A 17,977-nucleotide genomic window follows, 5' to 3' on the forward strand; every position below is an offset into this window, starting at 1 on the left:
CGTTTACTGAAGTCCGGAATGCAGCAAAACCTGAATTCAGGACTATCCTAGCACAGTAAAGGTAGGAAACAAAGATATATTTTTTTGTTTTTTTTTTCTTTTTTTAGGACAGTATCAGAGGCAGAAAAACACAGTAATTTTTTTGCACAGGCTAGTGCACTTGAGTGGGCAGCCTTAACAGTTAAATCAAACAACAAACAATGGCTAAAAAGTGCAGGTAAGCAATAAATGCAATAACAAGCTTATTTAGGTATTAAAGCAGTCACAAACTTGCTTTTAGGTGAGAAAAATGCAGTCACTAATGTAAAGGTAGCAAAGAAATATTTAATCAGGTAGCAGTCACTCTTTTTCATCTCTCTGCTGGTAGCACTGCTCTGCAGGACTACGTGGAGCTTGGCAGAGTCGGAACAAGTGCAAAAACCATGCCAAAGCGGGTTTTAAAGCAGTGGACTTGAAAGAGCTAGGAAATAGCCCAAAATGGCCAATAAACAACTAGTTACTGGGCTGAGACCACTCCTCCAGGGACAGATAGGCTGCTCAAAGCTCCCCACTCTCACTGGTGAACAGAGAAACTTCCTCCTATCCAAGTAAGGATATGGGCAACAAAGGAACTTTCACTGAAGTCCGGAATACAGCAAAACCTGAATTCAGGACTATTCTAGCACAGTAAAGGTGGGAAACAAAGATATATTTTTTTTTTTTTTTTTTCTTTTTTTAGGACAGTATCAGAGGCAGAAAAACACAGTAACTGCTTTGCACAGGCTAGCGCACTTGAGTGGGCAGCTTTAACAGTTAAATCAAACAACAAAAAATGGCTAAAAAGTGCAGGTAAGCAATAAATGCAATAACAAGCTTATTTAGGTATTAAAGCAGTCACAACTCACTTTTAGGCAAGAAAAATGCAGTCGCTAATGTAAACGTAGCAAATAAATACTTAATCACGTAGCAGTCACTCTTTTTCGTCTCTCTGCTGCTAGCATTGCTCTGCAGGACCATGAGGAGCTTGCCTGAGTTGGAACAAGTGCAAAATCCACGCCAAACCGGGTTTTAAAGCAGGGGACTTGAAAGAGCTAGGAAATAGCCCAAAACGGCCAATAAACAACTAGTTACTGGGCTGAGCCCACCCCTCCTGGGACAGATAGGCTACTCAAAGCTCCCCACTCTCACAGGTGAACATAGAAGCTTCCACCTATCTGAGTAAGGATATGGGCAACACAGGAACTTTTACTGAAGACCGGAATACAGCAAAACCTGAATTCAGGACTATTCTAGCACAGTAAAGGTGGAAAACAAAGATATATATATATATGTATATATATTTTTCTTTTCTTTAGGACAGTATCAAAGGAAGAAAAACTTAGTAAATGCTTTGCACAGGCTAGCACACTTGAGTGGGCAGCCTTAACAGTTAAATCAAACAACAAACAATGGCTAAAAAGTGCAGGTAAGCAATAAATGCAATAACAAGCTTATTTAGGTATTAAAGCAGTCACAAACTCGCTTTTAGGTGAGAAAAATGCAGTCGCTAATGTAAAGGTAGCAAAGAAATACTTAATCAGGTAGCAGTCACTCTTTTTCGTCTCTCTGTTGCTAGCACCACTCTGCAGGACACGAGGAGCTTGACTGAGTCAGAACAAGTGCAAAATCTGTGCCAAAGCAGGTTTTAAAGCAGGGGACTTGAAAGAGCTAGGAAATAGCCCAAAACGGCCAATAAACAACTAGTTACTGGGCTGAGCCCACTCCTCCAGGGACAGATAGGCTGCTCAAAGCTCCCCACTCTCACTGGTGAACAGAGAAACAAGTGCAAAAACCACGCCAAAGTGGGTTTTAAAGCAGGGGACTTGAAAGAGCTAGGAAATAGCCCAAAACAGCCAATAAACTAGTTACTGGGCTGAGACCACTCTTCCAGGGAAAGATAGGCTGCTCAAAGCTCCCCACTCTCACTGGTGAACAGAGAAGCTTCCTCCTATCCAAGTAAGGATATGGGCAACACAAGAACTTTTACTGAAGTCCGGAATACAGGCAAACCTGAATTCAGGACAATTCTAGCACAGTAAAGGCGGGAAACAAAGATATATTTTTGTTTTTTTCTTTTTTAGGACAGTATCAGAGGCAGAAAAACACAATAAATGCTTTGCACAGGCTAGCGCACTTGAGTGGGCAGCGTTAACAGTTAAATCAAACCACAAACAATGGCTAAAAAGTGCAGGTAAGCAATAAATGCAATAACAAGCTTATTTAGGTATTAAAGCAGTCACAAACTCGCTTTTAGGTGAGAAAAATGCAGTCGCTAATGTAAAGGTAGCAAAGAAATACTTAATCAGGTAGCAGTCACTCTTTTTCGTCTCTCTGCTGCTAGCACTGCTCTGCAGGACCACAAGGAGCTTGGCTGAGTCTGAACCCTTACATACATAAATATCCTACCCTCTTACACTGCTTTACTACCCCAATCTCACATACATAAATATTCTACCATCTTACATTGTTTTACTACCCAAGTCTCATATACATAAATATTCTACCCTCTTACACTGCTTTACTACCCTAATCTTTCATACATAAATATTCTACACTCTTACACAGTTTTACTGCCCCAATCTCACATACATACATAGATATCCTACCCTCTTACACTGTTTTACTACCCCAATCTCACATACATAAATATCCTACCCTCTTACACTGCTTTACTTCCCCAACCTCACATACATAAATATTCTACCATGTTACATTGTTTTACTGCTTCAGTCTCAAATACATAAATATTGTACCCTCTTACACTGTTGTACTATGCCAATCTCAAATACATAAATATTCTACTCTCCTACACTGTTTTACTGCCCTAATCTCACATACGTAAGTATTCTGCCCTCTTACACTGTTTTACTTCACCAGTCTCACATACTCTACTCAGGCACCCAGTATTCATAGCTCTCCATAGCACTTCATCTCTAGCCTTATCTTATCACAGTAACCATTCTCTCTTTGGAACCATCAGCCTTCATTTAAAGCTCTGCAATTTGTCAGATTTTTGAACATGGCAAGATTTAAAACCATTTTATTTGATAGGTTCATAGGTGTATACTAGACTAATGACCACAGAGGACATTATACACTTAGCCATGCATCACAAATGTATCATACAAGTTTTGGTGCCCTAGATCTTATTTTAAGAGATATATGTAAGTTATGGTAAGGGTAGTCAGGTAATTACAGGCTGTGTCTATCCATTAGAGACATAGGTGCCCAAGCAGTGGTGAATTTCCAATTTCGCATTCACTGGTCAAGGTTGCATTGAATAGGGCCAGGGAAGGACTCAGCCTCACATTGATGGGAAGTCGTGGGAAGTCTGTGCCAAAGAAGCATTATTTTCTGAGAGATCTACCTGTCCCTGTCTATTCAATATATCTCATTTATGTTAGAAACAAGGTTTAAGTCACTAGGTCAAGTAGTTTTGATGCTATTTGTTTTGAAGACAGCAAGAGGTCCATCGGAGTGGAATCCATGGATGCCTTGTATGTCAGACATAGATCATCCCTCAATAGCCTGCAGGGTATGGGGTCTTGAGGCAATCTGCATAGGACTTGTTCTTAACTCCCTGTACTCTATTCCAGGTATTGAATATTCCTGTTTAGGTATATACTGAAGGGAGCATTTTACTCAATGATGGGCCTGATGAGGGCCAGATATAGTGGAATTATGACTTATATACTGATGGGAGCATTTTACTCAATGATGGGCCTGATGAGGGCCAAATACAGTGGAATTATGACTTATATACCAAAGGGAGCATTTTACTCAATGATGGGCCTGATGAGGGCCAAATACAGTGGAACTATGACTTATATACTGAAGGGAGCATTGTTCTCAATGATGGACCTGATGAGGGCCAAACACAGTGGAATTATGACTTATATACTGAAGGGAGCATTTTACTCAATGATGGGCCTGATGAGGGCCAAATACAGTGGAACTGTGACATATACTGAAGGGAGCATTTTACTCAATGATGGGCCTGATGAGGGCCAAATACAGTGGAACTATGACTTATATACTGATGGGAGCATTTTACTCAATGATGGGCCTGATGAGGGCCAAATACAGTGGAACTATGACTTATATACTGATGGGAGCATTTTACTCAATGATGGGCCTGATGAGGGCCAAATACAGTGGAATTATGACTTATATACTGATGGGAGCATTTTACTTAATGATGGGCCTGATGAGGGCCAAATACAGTGGAATTATGACTTATATACTGAAGGGAGCATTTTACTCAATGATGGGCGTGATGAGGGCCAAATACAGTGGAATTATGACTTATATACTGATGGGAGCATTTTACTCAATGATGGTGGGCCTGATAAGAGCCAAATACAGTGGAACTATGACTTCCTTGGACTTGGTTGCCATACATTTGCTTCTAAGTTGAATGGAATGAATAACTTGCTATCTTAGACACTTGTTGGTTAAAACCCAGGTCACTTTCTACATATGCTTCCAAATCTCTGACTACTAGGTCTAGTCTTAGGAGCATGTTATCAGTGAGTTAGTTTCCTGCATTAGCTGACTTTTCAAAGGGCACTATTATGCATTTCTTGCCATTAAGTTTTAAACCATGGTTCTGACACCAATATTTTTTTTGTTAGCCCTTCTGGATGATAATAGTGCCTTGGTGTGATTCTATTAAAACTCCTAGTTTGCCATACTATTCAGACTTTGTCAGCCAGAACCCCTTGATATTGGCCTTGCCTTATATGTGAAACACACACACACACACACACACACACACACACACACACACACACACACACACACACACACACACACACACACACACACACACACACACAAGTACAGAAGCACATATATAGTTCGTTTGCATGGGTTTCCAATATCAGGTGTCACTTCCCCAAAAGGGTAAATTTGCAAAAAGTTTTTATTCATTTTCAAAGGTGAGAGAATTTAAAGGCTGGGAAAGGAAGACTAGAAGGATATGAAACACAGTCAGTGATCATATAAAACCTAATTATTGCCACTGAAAATTTCCACAAGGACCACCTCTTTAAGCAGGTTTCAGATGCTGCACCTAAAGAAGTTGGTAATATGTTGGTAATCTTCCTATAAAGAGCAGAAAATTGTATTTTGATACCTACATCTTATATGCACCCTGGCAGTTCACATTATACATGTTATTAATACTAGTGCCTCTATGAGATTTCTTAGTTTACAGTTTTTGTAGCTATCTTTTAAGTGATTTGCAATAAAGTTTTCAGTAGTCTGTAAAGGAACTAGACAATATGAGTTGGAGTGGAGCATTCTGTGTGATGAAATGAAGTTTTTAGACACTACCACCAATTTATCAGACATTCTGGGATCTCCTGAAAACAGTGTCTAGACTTTAAAAAAGAAGTAACATTGGTGAATAAATACTTTTGTAAAATGTACATACATCTATTATCTTGGCAGTGAGGGTACTGAATTATTTAACCAGTGTAGTCTCATAATCTGAGTTGTAATTTAAAATGAAGCCAGGAAATGTTAGCAACCACAGGATAAAAAAGGAGTACATATGGATGCATCATCATGGATATCTGCATTAACAGTATTAGTGTGAATACTTGCATGGATTTGAGTGCTGTTATAATAAGATTGTTATACGTACACTATTAATGACCAGTGGCACAGGATTTTTAGTTAATTATCCAAAAATATAATTATAGACTTAGAAAGGCTCTATAAATTAATCAAACAGTGAACTAATCAGGCCACTGGCTTGTACTCTATTACCAAATATAGGTGAGTTGCTTCAAAGCTCAGCTTATGACCATAGAACTGTTTATCTATCCAGAAAAAAAGCATCCTTTCATCCCATCAGCACCAGTTCACTAGAAGCAGACTCACACTTACAGTTCCTCTTTTTTTTGCAGACTCTGTATTTCTGCCAACCAGTACCTTCCTGCCAGTGCTCTCTTTGTAGGCTTAACAGAGGCTTTTGATACAGTCAGCTATTTCCTCCTCCTAAACTCCATATACTATTTCAACCTTCTTGGGTCAACTAAAGATTCCATTCAGTCAAGATAGGATTGGATCTGTTCTCTGTACACCCAGTTTATGCCAGATTCCCCCAAGGTCTTCCTATTAGGATTAAACCTATTTTCTCTACTTAGAAATGTTTTCCCTCCAACTACTGTAAGCCACTGACATCCTTCTTCACACTGATAATATCATTCTCTTCCATGATTTACACCTTTAACGATCAATTGCAAATGATAACTGTCTGAAATCTCAGGACCTGAATTGGTGACTCCTGAAATGTGAAGACTGAAAGGATGAACATCAAGACTCACATATAATAAGAGGGAGATTGCTATTTCTCAGAATATTCAATTTTCTTTGGTATGGTAATTTCTGAGTTGGTATACATAATTTGTGAGCCTGGGGAACTTGATCCAAATTTCAGGTAGTGTAGGGGGCTTGCCATGCTTCAGATAAAAAAGTTTGAAGAAGAAGAGCAATATTCAGTATCCAGTCTTCTCCTGGATTTTCTTTTTTAGTGTTAAAGAGATTTGGTAATGTGAGTGTTGAGATTTCAGTAAGGAGCCATTGCAAACAGATATTTGCAAATTGTACAAGCTCATATAGTTCATACAAAGCTGCCAATAAAGTGAATGTGATTTATTTCTTCATAATAATTATAATAATAATAATAATAATAATAATAAGGGAGTGTACACAGTCAACATAGTGGCTAAGATTATTGGTGGGGGTGCAGCTATCTGTAGATGAAATACCTCATGCTTTTGTCATCATTTTTAAACAGTCTTTAATCTGATTTTGCAGGAATAGCATGCATGCATGAGTGAATTAATTTGAAATACTTTACTATGGCTATGTGTTTATGTGAAACCAATTTGAAATATGTTACTTTAGTCATTATTATTGTTATTAATTGTTTCACACAGACATTTGAGAAGAATGCATTCAACAATGTTCATAGGTTCATAGGTGTGTACTAAGCTAATGGCCCTGGAGCCTTTACAAGTCTAGCCCATAAGATTACCCTGGCATCGTGCCACCCAACCTTACTTCCCAGTGCATCTGTTGAGTAGGTTCATAGGTTCATAGGCTGATACTAAGCGATCAACCCTAGGGCCTATACAAGCCTAGCCATAACAATTCCCTGGCTATTTCTTCCCAGAATATTTACTTCTCTGGTCCCCTGTCCAGCAGGGTGATTTACATGATCCCTGGAGTGAATTTCCTATCTCCCATCCAATCATCAAGGTTCCTTTTGAAGAGGGCCAAGGAGGTGCTCAGCTTGACATGTATGGGCAATCTATTCTAGAGTATGGGAGTCTCTGGGTCAGGAACCTATCCCTCCAGCATGTTTTGTTCATTGTGATGACCAGGTTTAAATCCCTGGAGTGTGTGGCTCTGAGGGATTGGGATCTCTTTAAGTGTAGCATGTCCAACAGCACTGGGTTTGACATGGCCCTGTATGTTAAGCAGAGATCGCCTCTGAGTTGGCAATATGTGACAGAGTATAGCTGGGATTTTTTTAGACGGTCAGCATAGGGCATCTGCTTTAGGTATTTCTATGGCCTTTCCAGTTGTGGCAGATGTCTTATGAGGTACATACCAAATGGGGCATTGTACTCTATAATGGGTCTAATGAGAGATGAGTACAGTGGGACAATGACCTCATTTTTTCTGAATGAAAAGCCCTTAGTGATGAGGTGTGCCACATAAAAGGATTTCCTGACTGTTGTGGCTATGTGGTTATTGAAAGTGAGACCACTATCCACCTGTGTCCCTAAGTCCATTATGACACTTTTGGTGTTTAGTTTACTGCCGCTTATGTGGGTAATTCGTGGGTACATGTTTTTTTCCCAAAGGGGATAACTATACATTTCTTGGCATTGAGCTTGAGCCCATGGCTCTGGCACCAAGCATCTGTTTCTGTAAGGCCCTTTTGTAGAATATCCACATCATTTGGTGATTTAATAATGGCTCCCAGTTTGAAGTCATCTGCAAACTTTGTTAGCCAGAGTCCCTTAGTGCTGGCCTGTACTTCAGAGAGGTCCCAGGACTGAACCCTGAGGTACTCTGCTTGTCACTTGCCTGGAGCTGGATTCTTAGTCAGCTACTTTTACAGTGTGGGTTCTGTCAGTAAGCCAGTTGGCAACCCATCGAGTGACGTAGGGATTAATGCCCATCTTAGTAAGTTTATCTATGATTCCAGAGTGGAGGATGGTGTTGAAGGCCTTGGCAAGGTCCAGATACTTATAATTGTTGTGTATGGTGGATGGCTGTGGATAAAAATGACTGACCTTGTTCAACTGATAAATTTAAAAATTCATCAGTCTGTCTTTGCAGTACTAATATGTGTATTTTTGTAAACCAGACTGGAATACTTTACTGTTGTCATTTGTAATCACAATCAGCCATGTAATGTATACAATGTTAATAAAATAGCTGCAGTTGGTGAGTATGCATATGATGAATAACAGTAGTTTGAGTGTCTTTTATGGTTGAAATGTTCTGAAATGAGTGCTTTTGTCATTATTGGTTAATATATTTTGTTGCACTGTTTACTGGAAAACATGTTCAAAGGTACAAATTTAATTAACACTTTAATAATTAGTTCACTGTTCAAAACTATAGACTTAAAACATGCTAACAGATTTTGCTGCATTAAACAAAAAATATAAGTTAAAACAATCATATAGTGAATCCTAAAATGTGTTTATGCATGGTCCAACAAATGTGTGTAGAGGGCCCGTGTTTTGAAAAAAACATCTAGGGCCAAAGGTATTCTTAATCGACTGCTGATTAAGGGATAAAAAGCACATCTTTTTTCTAGAATCCTGCTTCTGTGTTAAATATACTCAACCTAATTCTGAAATACAAGCACAAATCTCACTCCTTAAAGGTGGGATGAAATGGTACAGAGACACAGCTCTGGAATATTGTAATGTTGTAGCAGTTCAAAAAAGACATTTTGCATTATTTATTTAACCATTTGATAACCAACAAGGTGGAATGGTTATCAGATCCTTTTCAGCCATGACCCAGGTTCTATGAAGAACTCGGTGAGAGTGTACAGTGCCATATAGTACACAATACATATTGCAGAATTTAGTCTTGCATTACCCATGGAAGTGAATTGTTTTTGAACTTCTGTAATACATACTGATTGGTCATAACACGCATCATGCCATAATGTGGGGGTGTTTACATTTGTACATTACATAACAGAACCGTTGACAAAATTGCAATGGCTGACATGTTCAGCACAGTGAGGTAAACAGAGATGCTGAGTTCTTGGTGGATCATCATTTGGTGAAAAGTTGTGTTTGATGGCCTGGTTAATGTCTGGACAGAGCCAGGAAACCTAAAGTGTACACTGGAAATCCTAAAAATGTAAATGATCTGTGTTGGCTGAGTTCAACGTTCCCTCATAATAGATTTTTTTTCCATATATCTGGGAATCAAGTGGGCATGCCTTCCTTTGAGAAGGCTTTGCTAGAACCAGATGATGTTTTTTGATCCATTTCTACTAATAAAGTCACTCTTATGATTAAACAGTCATGTTATGGTAAGGCTGAAGTAGTGGATGAGATCTGAATTGAACATCTGAAGCACTGGACATTTTTGAGATATTTTAGTTAACACTCCTATTCAATATTATATGGAAGACTGTGATAATCTATGTTAGTGGTTCTTATTTAAAAAAAAAGTGAAGTAGTCCACCGCTGAAAGTGAAGTATTTAGGAGGAAAATTAAGGTTAAGTATGATGTCCTGTTCATTCCTGGAAAAGTATAGATTGATGTTTACAGGTGAGGTTAGACCAGTTGCCCCTGGAGTTTAAGTATTTTGTTACTATTCAGAAATTAAGATAAAATGGCTTAGGAGACTGGCCAGCAGATGTGCATAGTGATAGCAGTACTGAGCAACTGAAGGTTTGAATTCATAGGTGAAGATTCAGTTAAATGAGTTTTCAGTATTTTGAAATTAGGTGATTTGGTCTCGGTGAAATGAAAGTCACTCAAATGGGTTTTAGGTGATGTGAAGTAGACCCATATGTGTGTGTGTGTGTGTGTGTGTGTGTGTGTGTGTGTGTGTGTGTGTGTGTGTGTGTGTGTGTGTGTGTATATATATATATATATATGTGAGTGTGTGTGTGTGTGTGTGTGTGTGTGTGTGTGTGTGTGTGTATATATATATATATATATATATATATATATATATATATATATATATATATTTTATTTATAAACACATATACACATAAGAAAGCCGCTGTAGTGCAGCAGTAGCATTGTCACCTCACAGCAAGAGGTTCTCCCATTCGATTCTTGGCTGGAGTGCCTTCTGTGTGGAGTCCGCATGTCCTCCCCGCGGTCGAGTGGCATTCGAAAGACATGAGTGAATGGGTGTCGGGCTGGCACCTCGGCACCATAAAAAATCGACTGTCAATCATTAGCGGATTGGAGTTCCGCTGTGGCGACCCCTAACCGGGAAAAGCCGAAAGAAAAACAACAACATAAACACATATACACATAAAGCACACATATACACCCACATACATCTTCACAGTTGTTTTTTTTCTTTTAGCTTGTCTTACTAACAACCCTGAGGGTAATTTGCTTTTGTCTCTTTTCTCAAATATTTCCTAGATTCACACATAGTTGCTAAGTCATAATTACACCTCTACCCTTAGAAGCAGATATGTTCTTCATATTGATCACTGATGTAGTAGTCATAGCAATATGAGTTATATCCTGCTAAGGATATAACAGCCAGCTAGCTTTTAGAGCTTCAGGAACCTTCCGTGTGTCCAAACTGTCAGCTCAACCTGAGCTGACTAAAAGAGAGGTTTGGGGGCAAAGCCCATCATAGCTTCACTGCCATGGAAAAGTACAGTCATCTGAAGCTTTTGAGGATCAAAGTTTGGCTTGTGCTTTCCTTAGCTGGGGAAATAAGTTCTCTTTGGTGGAAAAAACTTCCATTTGTCTTATTTTTTACTGACTTTTTTATTACTTTCCACCTCAGAAAAATTATTTTAAAGCTAGAAGTATTGTGTTTTAAAAAATTGTCTCAGGACTGTAACATATGTTTAAATGGCGCACCCATTGTTTCTGTCAGTTTAAAAGTAGTGTTATCTGACTGATAAATTCTTTTCTGCAGAGAAACTATATTTATTTTAAGGTTGTGGGGCTGCCATAATATTTGAAAGTGCTTTTTTCTGTGCTTGTTTTGTCAAACAAAGGAACTGTTGGAGATGAGCAGTTTAACTGGCATTGTTGCTTGTTTTCTTCCAAGATAGATTCACCATTGTCAGCTTGACCATGGAAGAGATTGTCACTCCCACATTCAGTTCTTCTTCCAGCCACAGAAAAAAAAAGTTAGGCAGAAATCATTTGCCAGTATAGCAGGCTAGAAATTAACCTAAGCCACAGGTGGGTTACTCCACTGTTGCCATTTGTTGCATTGTAGACCACTCATCTTCTACCCCGGATCCCTCTGGTGTAGGAACTACAGACACTATGGGCCAGGGATTACCTCTGCAGCTGTCGGGGTGTCCTCAGTGGACAAGGAAGAATCTCTCATGTCAGACCTGGGACAGGGAAAATGAAAGGTTTCTTCTATTTTGTCAGAATGCTGTGCTCATCCCTGGGGAAGCAGCATCTGCCATTAGTAACACAGTTGGATCAATGTTTCCTGTAAAAACAAACAGAAAACCAAGCATGTATCTACTCCTCCCCAAATTTCTTTTGATAGGAGTAGTTTACTGGGTCTAGCTCAGGGTTTAATTCAGGCTATTGATCCTTCTTGTAGAATAGTTTCCAGTAAAAAAAAAGGAATGCCAATTTTCCTGAAGAGATTCAAGAATCTAAATCTGAACAGGAAGATGCAGGAACAAATTCAGGATTTTGTCGTCAAATTTCTGATTCAGACTCAGGGGACAGCTCTCTTTTGATTCTCGGTGTGGTGGTTTCTCTTTCTCAGAAACTAGTGCTATAATGTGCCAATGTTTTCAGTGGGAGAACATTGAGGTTTCTCAGTCCCTCAAAAAATACTATGAGTTGTTACAGAAGGATTTTCCAGAACCTAAACCCATTCCTCCTGTCCTGTCTCCTTTAAGGGATGTGTGTCTTACTGCATGCAGTTTTCATAATAGTCAGCCAGCTGTCTCTAAAAAGGCAGATAGGATGTGTTAAATTCCTCAGTTTTTTTAAATTTTATATACTGTACTGACCCAACAGTTATAGCCTTAGCTGACGCCTCTGCTGCTAAGCACTTAGTTAATTCCAGTCCTATTCTTTCTAATAAGGATGGGAAATTATGGATAGATGTGGGAAAACAAGTGTGTAGTTCTGTAACTTTGAACTTCAGAATCTTAAATTGTCAGTTTCATATATTAATGTGTATTCTGACAGATTGTGACAGTATGAGGAATATTTTATCTACCATTTCTTGTTGTGAAGAAAAATCTGCTTTAAATGATTGAGTTTCTTCAGCTCAATTATTTATTCAGCTCTTCAACTACTAATTGTTTGCAGTGTGTGTATATGACTCTGTTGATACTACTTCCAGGGCTATGGTCTTAAGGAGGTTTGCTTGGTTGCATACTCAGAACTTTCCAGATGATGTAAACAATGGGATTTTAAATTCTCCCTTGGATAGATATGTAGTGTCTGGTCCCCCTGCTGCAGAGGTGATCAAAAAGTGTGATGAAAGAAGTAAGCTGATCTAGGGAATATCTAACATTTTCAGTCCTCTTTTTCTAAATTGTCCAAGGGATTTTCTTTCTCTTTATCCAATTTTGGTAAAAACAAAAGAAACAGCCTCAGCAGAATTCAGGTAAGCAGATGGTTAAGAAGAAGAAGAAGTGGCAAGAAGATTCCAAATGAAGTCTCAAACCTCCCAAAACCAAGGACACTACAAGTCAGAATGACTATTTAAGAGATCTTGTGACTCTCTTCCAGCCCTGACCCTCTTTGTCTTCCAGAAAGTCTGAATTTCCATTTTCTCCTTGGCAGCAGATTCTTTCAGACAAACAGGTTCTGAAGATTATTCATCAGAGTTACAGATGGCAGTGGGAGGAAATTTCTCCTTTCCAGGGGGTCATTTCTCATCCTGCAGATCAGACTGTTATGCTTCTTCTTGTTCTTCATCTCAAGCTGTCCCAAGAAGTGATAGAACATATTCCTCCTTCTCCGCTGTGGAAGGGGTTTTATTGAGGGATTATCCTAGACCTAGAGAAACAAAAACCTTGGAGACCTGTTTGTGATAGTGATCAAATTCAAAGTGGTGTCACTTCACAACTTGTTGCACCTTCTGCCTCTTTCAAGTTTCTTGGCAACACTAGACTTAAAAGATATTTATCATCACATTCCTATTCTAGACTTCAGGTGTTTCTTAAGGTTTTGTGTGTCTGGATCACATTTTCTGCTCTCTGGCTTACCCTTTGGACTATCCACTGCTCCTAGAGTGCTCACAAAGTGCCCAGCTCAACTCATACTTCATGAAGGCTACAGGGTTTCCACATTTTTTCCATATTTAGACAACTTGCTCATCTTTGCAGAGTCTTTTTCAAAATGTCAGGATATCTCTCTTGAGTGAGAGATTTCCTGCACAAGCTGGGATTCGTAATTCTTAACTCCCTCACACAGGACTGAGTTCTTGGAATGTCAACTAGACACCTCAGTTCAAAGAGCTTTTCTTCCAAAAGAAAAAAATTGATTTTTATTTCGATCTATTTCAACGTTTTTCCACTTGTATTCAGTCGCTGTGAGGGAATACCTCAGGATATTGGGTCTAATATTTTAATGATAGCAATGGCAAGACACCACATGAGGAAGATACAATGGTATCTGAAATCTCTTTGGTCCAGCTTCAACACCTGCTATCTTTTCAGATACCAGTACTGGGGTTTGCCAGAAGACAAACCACTTTGTGGAGAGAACAGGTATCCTTAAATCCTGGTATCTCCTTCTCCCTTCCTGCTCCAAAGCAGTCAGTCATCACAGGTGCTTCAGATTTTGCTTGGGGAGCAGTTTCTGGAGAGATAAAAGTGCAGTGTGTATGGAACACCAAAGATAGATGCACACACATAAATTTCAAGGAGATGTGTGTCCTGATCAAGGTACTCAATTCTCTGAACCACTTTTGGGCCACGTGACCTCTTCAAGTGGTTACAGACAATGCTGCAGACAAACTGAGCAGAGCCAGGGCTGACCCTCCTTAATGGAACACAGATCTGGGAGTTGTCAAAGATTTGATTTATCTGAAGAGAGTTCCTCATGTAGACCTCTTTACCTCATCTCTGAACACTCAGCTAGAAAAATTCTGTTCCAGGATTCCATGCATGAAGGCCTGGAAGACAGATGCCTTTTCTTTATTTGGACAGAAATGTTCCTACATGCCTTTCCACCATTTCTACTAACATCCAGAGTACTTTTAAAGATTCAAAAGGAATCCCCCAAGATCATTGTCGTGACTCCTTTCTGGCCATGGTAATCATGGTTCTACCTTCTTTTGGAAATGGCAAAGGGACAGTTACCACAAGCTACCTCATAGAATGGATCTATTCACACAAGAACAGCTGTGTTTGATGCACCCTGACATCAACCATCTTCGGCTGACTGCCTGGATGATAGGGTCTTAATTTCTTTTAGGCATAAATTCCTTTTTGGCACCTGAAGATGTGCAGTAGGTACTAACTGAAGCAAGAAAGCCTGCCACTAGAAAATCATATATTAGCAAATGGAAAAGGTTTTGTAGTTGGTGCCAAGAACACAACCAGCATCAATGCATGACTAGTCATTCTCTGGTTTTACAATATTTGTGTGAGTTACTATCCTATGGCCTTTCTTATTCCTCTATCAAGGCTCATGTATCGGCCATGATAGCATGTCTGCTCACAGATTCTCCTCTTTCAAGGCAGTTGCATGTCAAAATATTCCTGAAATAGTTTCACATAAGAAGTCTCCAAATAAACCAGTGACTTTTTCTTTGGATTTTAATTTTGTGTTAGAGAAACTAATGCTTGATCCGGGTCCAGGCACCTAGGCGGTGCGACACCCACCTGTGAGACAGCTGGATGTGGACACATGGCAGGATGACATTTTAACTGCAGTGACAAAGGACTGTGGACAATTCCCTGTCAAAATTGAGGGAACCCCTACACCCTAACCACAGGTGGCAGATACAAACCACCACAGTGATACACTGTGCACTCCCTTAGAAGCCACCATGTGCAATTGTTAGTGGAAAATCCTGCTGGGATAGCATGCCACGTGGGCATGAAAGTGGTACCCTGGAACCCGTGTGCTATGGGCAAAGCCTTTATTAATTGAATATGCAATGTGATGTGTGTTGTGCTTGGTGCATACGAAACTCAGACAGCATCATAATTTGTAGAAATGTGCCACAGCACGGAGGAAATCCTGCACATTAGTGTAGTCACACATATGTTGTAAGATGTGCTTTAGGCGACTCTCCCTTACTACAATAGCCTTCTTACGCGGTGTTACAGGCATCCCCCTCAGAAGAGATTCACGCTGGTATCCGTCAGGTTCTGCTCCTGCTGCAGAACACACAGAAGGTCAGCTAGCTGTACAGTAGGGCGACCCAGTAATACCTTCAGCCAACGATGCCACGCCTCCACCTGGTTGTTAGTACGTGGGAAGTCCATCTCAGAGACATCGGACACATTCCAGAACCGCAGAGGGTATGACGATGGCATTCGTGTCTGTACTGAACAGCGGGATGCATACTTGCGTGGTCGGCCTCGGACATAATGATGGTCTAGAAATACACCAATCGGCTGGGCACATTCTGGTAAGGAAGCCACAATGTCCAGAAATGCAGGAACAACATCATCCAAAGGTAGGAATGCCAACGCTATCAGCTTGCGAATGGCAATGGAGAAAGCAGTGTCCGTGCCATAGAGGGCGACAAGGTGGTGATGTTGGATCTGTCGCCAGATGATCTGTGCAAAGTGGAATAGGCATCCCTTCAGAATACTCCTAGGGAATGCCTTCCGGCTGGCACGAATTGCTGCCTTCTCAAAGTCAGTCATGATATACTGTGGTGACAAAGTGCATCCCTGGTCAGCTGCCATACCCTCAGCACCTCCCACAAAGTGGTGTATGCAGACTCCGACTTCCGTGTCATGAGACAGTACACCAGGGTACGACCCTCATTGAGGTGCGGGTGCCAATACAGCCATGTAATGTATATAGCTGGCGACAGATATCGGCCCGTGTGGGAAAGGTGCCATCACCAAGAACAAAGTCGGACCTGCACAGGTCAGTCAGGTTCTGTGTTGTAGTAAGTACTACCAAGGAAGCGGTACCATCCATATCCGACCTTCTACGAAGAATGAAGCTGCCACTACGGAGTGGATACTGGCTGGCATCAATATCTGCAAGGGTTGCTGGAGGTGTAGCCATGGATGCCCGTGCCTGCTGCCGTACCCTGGTGATGCTTCTTCGAAGGGTCGCACGACAAGGCATCTCCTGCAGTACATTGTCATCTGCTGTGCCTAGCACACTCTGCATTACCAAGCTCGGCAATTCATTACCGGTTACCGCCCTCTGCCGCAGTTCTGCTTGCAATGTAGCCACTTGTGCCATTGTTGCATCTGGGCCGTGCTGGTGTGGCAGTGATTTCAGCAATTCCTCACCCTCTTCCTGGCGAACAGTGATGGCACGTCCTCTGCATGCCTTCGCTCTCCGCTCACTACATGCCCAGTACCGTTTTGGTGGTGTCTCACGTTCCAAATGGTAGAGGTACCCCTCCACCACCAGCATGGGTTTGCCACGTTGGCTGGGCACTGTGCTGTATCTGTTGCCAATCAGACCAGGGCTATACAGATACATACATTCCAGCATGGTTGCAGCACTTGTAGATGGTCTCTCAGAATCCATCACAGCCGGTGGAGCTTGGTATGGGATATACTACTGAACCTGGAGACAGTCCCTTCCAGACAGTAGGCCACTCGGTTTACACCTCCTTGTCTTATACCGTGTGTAGTAACTCTGTCTGTCTCAGTGGCCCTGTACAGCTTTGTGCACTCCAACCGTCTCTGACTGTCTCTTCGGTTGCAATGTCTGCAGTTAACACATCCCTGGGGTTGCCGTATGCTTGTACTCTGTTTAGAGTCCACGATGCCTGAATGAGCACAGGTTCTGTGTGTACTGTGCCAGCCCCCTTTAACTCCCTGTTGTTGCTGCCAGCCAATCACGGTTTAGGGCTTGGTGTCTGCTTAAGTGGCAGATGTTACTTAGGGAGGTACCTCTGTCTTGCACCCTTGTCTTCCTACATGGGGCTGGGTACTTGTCTATACTCCTGTAACAGGGACAACGTGACGTGTTTAGCAGAAGCTGCATGTCTTACTCTACTGTGGAGTTGGAGATGGGTTAAAGCTACTATATCCCCTGCTACTGGGTTAGTGTGTCATGCTTTACCAGGTTGGCATGTTCACACCTACAACTGCACTCAGGGGCTCTAGCAGGGTAGGTACTGTTTGTTGCAGGCATGCCTGTTATCTGGGTTTGTCCTATACTACAGACACCCTGCTGTGACATGCTTACTACTAGTACACAGACAGGTTATAGTGTGTGTGGTCTATTGACCCTGACACTGCTTTGTCTGTACCTTTAAGGGTTTAGCCTGACACATGACCTGCTTTTCTATGCAGCATTTCTCGGGTAAAGTGTGCTGTGCATTGCTCTACGTGCTGGGGACTTTACTTCCTGCTTCTCGGGGACTGTTTGCTGTGTTTGCTTGGACAACTGGGGCTGTGAGGGTAAGTAATGGTTTTATGACTGCTTATGCAACTGTTTTGGAGCAGGGTAAGTAATGGTTTTATGACTGCGTATGCAACTGTTTTGGAGCACTACCGTTGTGTTGTGTTTCGCGCCGATCCGCGTGTGTTTGCCGGCCGTGTACGCTGTG

This window comes from Protopterus annectens, chromosome 6.part1 (assembly GCF_019279795.1).
Source record: "Protopterus annectens isolate FY-2018-M chromosome 6.part1, PAN1.0, whole genome shotgun sequence".
Taxonomy (NCBI): domain Eukaryota; kingdom Metazoa; phylum Chordata; order Ceratodontiformes; family Protopteridae; genus Protopterus; species Protopterus annectens.